The sequence below is a fragment of the Entelurus aequoreus genome, linkage group LG14, assembly GCF_033978785.1.
Source record: "Entelurus aequoreus isolate RoL-2023_Sb linkage group LG14, RoL_Eaeq_v1.1, whole genome shotgun sequence".
In the NCBI taxonomy this organism is placed as follows: domain Eukaryota; kingdom Metazoa; phylum Chordata; class Actinopteri; order Syngnathiformes; family Syngnathidae; genus Entelurus; species Entelurus aequoreus.
In genome coordinates, this window is record NC_084744.1 from 33,508,228 (window position 1) to 33,515,727 (window position 7,500).

General features: G+C 35.0%; 1 protein-coding gene and 1 long non-coding RNA gene across 2 annotated transcripts in view; one reads left to right on the top strand and one right to left on the bottom strand.

Moving 5' to 3' along the window:
• Window positions 1-165, bottom strand: part of LOC133664780 (uncharacterized) — a 52,567-nt gene extending 52,402 nt beyond the window's left edge. Inside the window, exon 1 of the long non-coding RNA XR_009828621.1 lies at window positions 44-165. This is a non-coding gene — a long non-coding RNA (uncharacterized LOC133664780). The remainder of the gene's footprint in view (window positions 1-43) is intronic.
• The window catches only part of LOC133664778 (ubiquitin-like-conjugating enzyme ATG10), a 37,459-nt gene that overhangs the window by 29,161 nt on the left and 798 nt on the right, over window positions 1-7,500 (top strand). The window lies entirely within an intron of this gene.

Below are 7,500 nucleotides of genomic sequence, written 5' to 3' on the forward strand. Positions count from 1 at the left end.
AGGAAATGCATCACTAACATCACTGCTGAAAACTGTTTCTCACCTTCTTTATCAATCGCTCACAACTTTCCTTGACCCCCGCGGGGTGGCTTTTTGGCAGAGACTGAATCACCAATGTGTGGGTTCTTGGTCTGGACACGACACAAACCAACTAGTTTGCTGTGTGCCATAGAAAAGTTACACACTTTTACACTTTTAGGAGCGAGAAGAATGCAGAGAGCTGAAGTATATATAGTCCATGTGCAGGAGCTTTTTACGTCCCCTCATCCCATCCTCCTCCGGCTATTGAAATGGAAATAAAGTCACAGCGATGTCACATGCTTGTCTCTATCGATACGGCCCACTCGGTTCTAGTCCATCTCCACCGCTGTAAAAAGTCCAGACCGCAGAGTTGTGTAGGAAGAAAGCAATTAGGTCGATATTCCTTTCAGCCGCATTTATTTGCCCGTGAAAAGCTTTGAACGATCTGTCACTGATAGCTGTCGCCGCACGTCGGACACGCACACAGCACGACCTGCCAGGAAGGTCACATGACGGGACAAAACATGACATCATTGTGACATCACCGCCCCGCGTTGTCAGCGCTGGCTAACATTAGCGATATAACACTCGGGTGTGTACAAATGTACTTTTCAACTTCAACTGTTTACAAACTACAGTGAATGTCAAATACAAATTTGTACGTCGGAACTTTCATTTCTGTCCAACTCAAAATGGGATCAAATGCACCTTGACTTACTCAAATTTTTAGCACAGCGTTAGGAAATACCTGAAATATAGCCACTTAGCATTATAGCAAACATTATAATGCATGTAAAGTAGCAGGAGTGAGTTTTTAGCATAAGACACATGCTAACTGTATTAGCTATTTTTCTCAGCTGAACACCTTAGAGTCATATAACTTGCTACTTGACATATGCCATGCTAGCATTAAAAAGCTAAATTTTTAACCAATTTTTCAGACCAATACTCAAGAGTCATATAGCATGATACTCAGCACATGCTAACTACAAGCTTGCTAACATCAGCATGCTAACCTTTTTAGATATTGTTTCAGCCCAAAGCTGTTTTGGAGAGGCATCCTTTGCATTTTGCATTTCTTGGAGAGGCAATCTTAGCATTTTGCATTTTTTGGAGAGGCAACCTTAGCATACATTTTTTTTAGAGAAGCAACCTTTGCTATTTGCATTTTTTGGAGAGGCAACCTTTACATTTTGCATTTTTTGGAGAGGCAACCTTAACATTTTGCATTTTTTGGAGAGGCAACCTTAGCATTTTGCATTTTTTGGAGAGGCAACCTTTACATTTTGGATTTTTTGGAAAGGCAACCTTAACTTTTTGCATTTTTTGGAGAGGCAACCTTTCATTTTGCATTCTTGGAGAGGCAACCTTAGCATTTTGCATTTTTTGGCGAGGCTAACCTTTGCTATTTTGCATTTTTTTGGAGAGGCAACCTTAGCATTTTGCATTTTTTGGAGAGGCAACCTTAGCATACATTTTTTTTTAGAGAAGCAACCTTTGCTATTTGCATTTTTTGGAGAGGCAACCTTTACATTTTGCATTTTTTGGAGAGGCAACCTTAACATTTTGCATTTTTTGGAGAGGCAACCTTAGCATTTTGCATTTTTTGGAGAGGCAATCTTTACATTTTGGATTTTTTGGAAAGGCAACCTTTCATTTTGCATTTTTGGAAAGGCAACCTTAGCATTTTGCATTTTTTTTGGAGAGGCAACCTTAGCATTTTGCATTTTTTGGAGAGGCAACCTTTACATTTTGGATTTTTTGGAAAGGCAATCTTAACTTTTTGCATTTTTTGGAGAGGCAACCTTTCATTTTGCATTCTTGGAGAGGCAACCTTAGCATTTTGCATTTTTTGAAGAGGCAACCTTTGCTATTTGCATTTTTTGGAGAGGCAACCTTTCATTTTGCATTCTTGGAAAGGCAACCTTAGCATTTTGCATTTTTTTGGAGAGGCAACCTTAGCATTTTGCATTTTTTGGAGAGGCAACCTTTACATTTTGGATTTTTTGGAAAGGCAACCTTAACTTTTTGCATTTTTTGGAGAGGCAACCTTTCATTTTGCATTCTTGGAGAGGCAACCTTAGTATTTTGCATTTTTTGAAGAGGCAACCTTTGCTATTTGCATTTTTTGGAGAGGCAACCTTTACATTTTGCATTCTTTGGAGAGGCAACCTTAGCATTTTGCATTTTTTAGAGAGGCAACCTTTGCATTTTGCATTTTTTTGGAGAGGCAACCTTTGCATTTTGCATTTTTATATAACTTGGTACTTGGCACATGCTAACTGTTTTACCTATTTTTCTCAACTGAACACCTTAGAGTCATATAACTTGCTACTTGACATATGCCATGCTAGCATTAAAAAGCTACATTTTTAACCAATTTTTCAGACCAATACTCAGAGTCATATAGCATGAGACTCAGCACATGCTAACTACAAGCTTGCTAACATCAGCATGCTAACCTTTTTAGATATTGTTTCAGCCCAAAGCTGTTTTGGAGAGGCAACCTTTGCATTTTGCATTTCTTGGAGAGGCAATCTGAGCATTTTGCATTTTTTGGAGAGGCAACCTTAGCATACATTTTTTTTAGAGAAGCAACCTTTGCTATTTGCATTTTTTGGAGAGGCAACCTTTACATTTTGCATTTTTTGGAGAGGCAACCTTAACATTTTGCATTTTTTGGAGAGGCAACCTTAGCATTTTGCATTTTTTGGAGAGGCAACCTTTACATTTTGGATTTTTTGGAAAGGCAACCTTAACTTTTTGCATTTTTTGGAGAGGCAACCTTTCATTTTGCATTCTTGGAGAGGCAACCTTAGCATTTTGCATTTTTTGGCGAGGCAACCTTTGCTATTTTGCATTTTTTGGAGAGGCAACCTTAGCATTTTGCATTTTTTGGAGAGGCAACCTTAGTATTTTGCATTTTTTGGAGAGGCAACCTTTACATTTTGGATTTTTTGGAAAGGCAACCTTAACTTTTTGCATTTTTTGGAGAGGCAACCTTAGCATAAATTTTTTTTTAGAGAAGCAACCTTTGCTATTTGCATTTTTTGGAGAGGCAACCTTTACATTTTGCATTTTTTGGAGAGGCAACCTTAACATTTTGCATTTTTTGGAGAGGCAACCTTAGCATTTTGCATTTTTTGGAGAGGCAATCTTTACATTTTGGATTTTTTGGAAAGGCAACCTTAACTTTTTGCATTTTTTGGAGAGGCAACCTTTCATTTTGCATTCTTGGAAAAGCAACCTTAGCATTTTGCATTTTTTGAAGAGGCAACCTTTGCTATTTGCATTTTTTGGAGAGGCAACCTTTACATTTTGCATTTTTTGGAGAGGCAACCTTAGCATTTTGCATTTTTTGGAGAGGCAACCTTTACATTTTGGATTTTTTGGAAAGGCAACCTTAACTTTTTGCATTTTTTGGAGAGGCAACCTTAGCATACATTTTTTTTTAGAGAATAAATGATAAATGATAAATGGGTTATACTTGTATAGCGCTTTTCTACCTTCAAGGTACTCAAAGCGCTTTGACAGTATTTCCACATTTACCCATTCACACACACATTCACACACTGATGGCGGGAGCTGCCATGCAAGGCGCTAACCAGCAGCCATCAGAGGCAAAGGGTGAAGTGTCTTGCCCAAGGACACCACGGACGTGACTAGGAAGGTAGAAGGTGGGAGTTGAACCCCAGTAACCAGCAACACTCCGATTGCTGGCACAGCCACTCTATCAACTTCGCCACGCCGTCCCAGAGAAGCAACCTTTGCTATTTGCATTTTTTGGAGAGGCAACCTTTACATTTTGCATTTTTTGGAGAGGCAACCTTTACATTTTGCATTTTTTTGGGAGGCAACCTTTGCATTTTGCATTTTTTGGAGAGGCAGCAACCTTAGCATTTTGCATTTTTTGAAGAGGCAACCTTTGCTATTTACATTTTTTGGAGAGGCAACCTTTACATTTTGCATTCTTTGGAGAGGCAACCTTAGCATTTTGCATTTTTTGGAGAGGCAACCTTTGCATTTTGCATTTTCCGGAGAGGCAACCTTTGCATTTTGCATTTTTATATAACTTGGTACTTGGCACATGCTAACTGTTTTACATATTTTTCTCAACTGAACACCTTAGAGTCATATAACTTGCTACATGACATATGCCATGCTAGCATTAAAAAGCTACATTTTTAACCAATTTTTCAGACCAATACTCAGAGTCATATAGCATGAGACTCAGCACATGCTAACTACAAGCTTGCTAACATCAGCATGCTAACCTTTTTAGATATGGTTTCAGCCCAAAGCTGTTTTGGAGAGGCAACCTTTGTATTTTGTTTTTCTTGGAGAGGCAATCTTAGCATTTTGCATTTTTTGGAGAGGCAACCTTAGCATACATTTTTTTTAGAGAAGCAACCTTTGCTATTTGCATTTTTTGGAGAGGCAACCTTTACATTTTGCATTTTTTGGAGAGGCAACTTTAACATTTTGCATTTTTTGGAGAGGCAACCTTAGCATTTTGCATTTTTTGGAGAGGCAATCTTTACATTTTGGATTTTTTGGAAAGGCAACCTTAACTTTTTGCATTTTTTGGAGAGGCAACCTTTCATTTTGCATTCTTGGAAAGGCAACCTTAGCATTTTGCATTTTTTGAAGAGGCAACCTTTGCTATTTGCATTTTTTGGAGAGGCAACCTTTACATTTTGCATTTTTTGGAGAGGCAACCTTAGCATTTTGCATTTTTTGGAGAGGCAACCTTTACATTTTGGATTTTTTGGAAAGGCAACCTTAACTTTTTGCATTTTTTGGAGAGGCAACCTTAGCATACATTTTTTTTTAGAGAAGCAACCTTTGCTATTTGCATTTTTTGGAGAGGCAACCTTTACATTTAGCATTTTTTGGAGAGGCAACCTTTACATTTTGCATTTTTTTGGGAGATAAACTTTGCATTTTGCATTTTTTGGAGAGGCAGCAACCTTAGCATTTTGCATTTTTTGAAGAGGCAACCTTTGCTATTTACATTTTTTGGAGAGGCAACCTTTGCATTTTGCATTCTTTGGAGAGGCAACCTTTGCATTTTGCATTTTTCGGAGAGGCAACCTTTGCATTTTGCATTTTTATATAACTTGGTACTTGGCACATGCTAACTGTTTTACATATTTTTCTCAACTGAACACCTTAGAGTCATATAACTTGCTACTTGACATATGCCATGCTAGCATTAAAAATCTAAATGTTTAACCAATTTTACAAACCAATACTCAGAGTCATATAGCATGATACTTGGCAAATGCTAACTACAAGCATGCTAACATCAGCATGCTAACCTTTTTAGATATTGTTTCAGCCCATCACCTTAGTTATATAACTTGGTACTTGGCACATGCTAATTGTTTTAGCTATTTTTCTCAGCTGAAACCCTTAGTCATATAACTTGCTACTTGACATATGCCATGCTAACATTAAAACGCTACATTTTTAACCAATTTTTCCAGCATGCTAACCTTTTTAAATATTGTTTCAGCCCAACACAGTCATATAACTTGGTACGTGACATTTGCTAACTATTAGCATGCTAGCATGCCAACATTAACATGCTAACTTTTTTAACCATTTTTTCAGGCGTGCCCCTCAGAGTCATACAACTATTTACCGGTACTTATACTCGGAATATACATGTAATATAACCACATAGCATTCATGCTAATAGCATGTTAAAAACATTATAATGCAGATAAACTAGCAGGAGTGGGTTTTTAGCATAGTTTTACTTGGTACTTGCCATGCTAACATTAAAAAGCTACATTTTTAACTAATTTTTCAGCCAAATACCAGAGTCATATAGCATGATACTTGTCACATGCAAACTACAAGCATGCTAACCTTTTTAGATATTGTTTCAGCCCAACACGGAGTCATATAACTTGGTACGTGACATTTGCTAACTGTTAGCATGCTAGCATGCCAACATTAACATGCTAACTTTTTAAACCAATTTTTCAGACGTGCCCCTCAGAGTCATACAACTAGTTACTTACACTCGGAATATACATGTAATATAACCACATAGCATTCATGCTAATAGCTTGTTAAAAACATTATAATGCAGGTAAAGTAGCAGAACTTTTTAGCATAGTTCTACTTGATACATGACACATGCTAACTGTTTTAGCTATTTTTTTCAGCTGAGCACCTTAGGGTCATGTAACTTGCTACTTGACATATACCATGCTAACACTAAAAAGCTACATTTTTTTAAACCAATTTTTCAGCCAAATACCCAGAGTCATATAGCAATATACTTGGCACATGCTAACTACAAGCATGCTAACCTTTTTAGATATTGTTTCAGCCCAACACCTTGGAGTCATACAACTTATTGCTTGACATATGCCATGCTAACATTAAAAAGCTAAATTTTTTGAACAATTTTTCAGCCGAATACCCAGAGTCATATAGCAGGATACTTGGCACATGCTAACAACAAGCATGCTGACATCAGCATGCTAACCTTTTTAGATATTGTTTCAGCCCAACTTTGGAGTCCTAAAACTTGGCACTTGATATTTGCTAACTGTTAGCATGCTAGCATGCCAACATTAACATGCTAACTTTTTAAATTTTTCAGGCGTGCACCTCAGAGTTATACAACTAGTTACTTATACGTGGAATATACATGTAATATAACCACATAGCATTCATGCTAATAGCATGTTGACCATAAGCAAATTACAGTAAAACTATTTTTGAAGTAATTAATTTTTTACATTCTATTCATAAAATATGCAATCAGATGAATGTGTGATCAATAAAGAATATATACAGTATTTTACATTTATTAAAATACTATACATTTTTATATATATATATAATTTTTTTTACAAGATTTAGTTGTATATATATATATTTGTATATACTGTATATATATATATATATATATATATATATATATATATATATATATATATATATATATATATATGTGTGTACTATATATAAAATTATATAAAATACAATTCTTACAATATTTAGTTAAATGTAACTTTATTTAATGCATTTATTAGTCTCTCATTTTGTTATTGTTGTATATAATTTATGTTTTCATACACAATATTACATGTAACGTATATTTTTTACAATATTAGCTTGTGTGTGTATATATATATATATATATATATATATATATATATATATATATATATATATATATATATATATATATATATATATATATATATATATATATATATATATATATATCATTATTACAATATGTAGTTAAATGTAACTTGATTTTATACATTTATTAGTCCCTCATTTTTGTTATGGTTATACATAATTTATGTTTTCATACACAATACTACAGGTAACATATATTTTTTACAATATTTCGTTATGTATATATATAAAATATTTGTTCACAATATTTAGTTATATATATAGATATATATAAAATATTTGTTTACAATATATATATATATATAT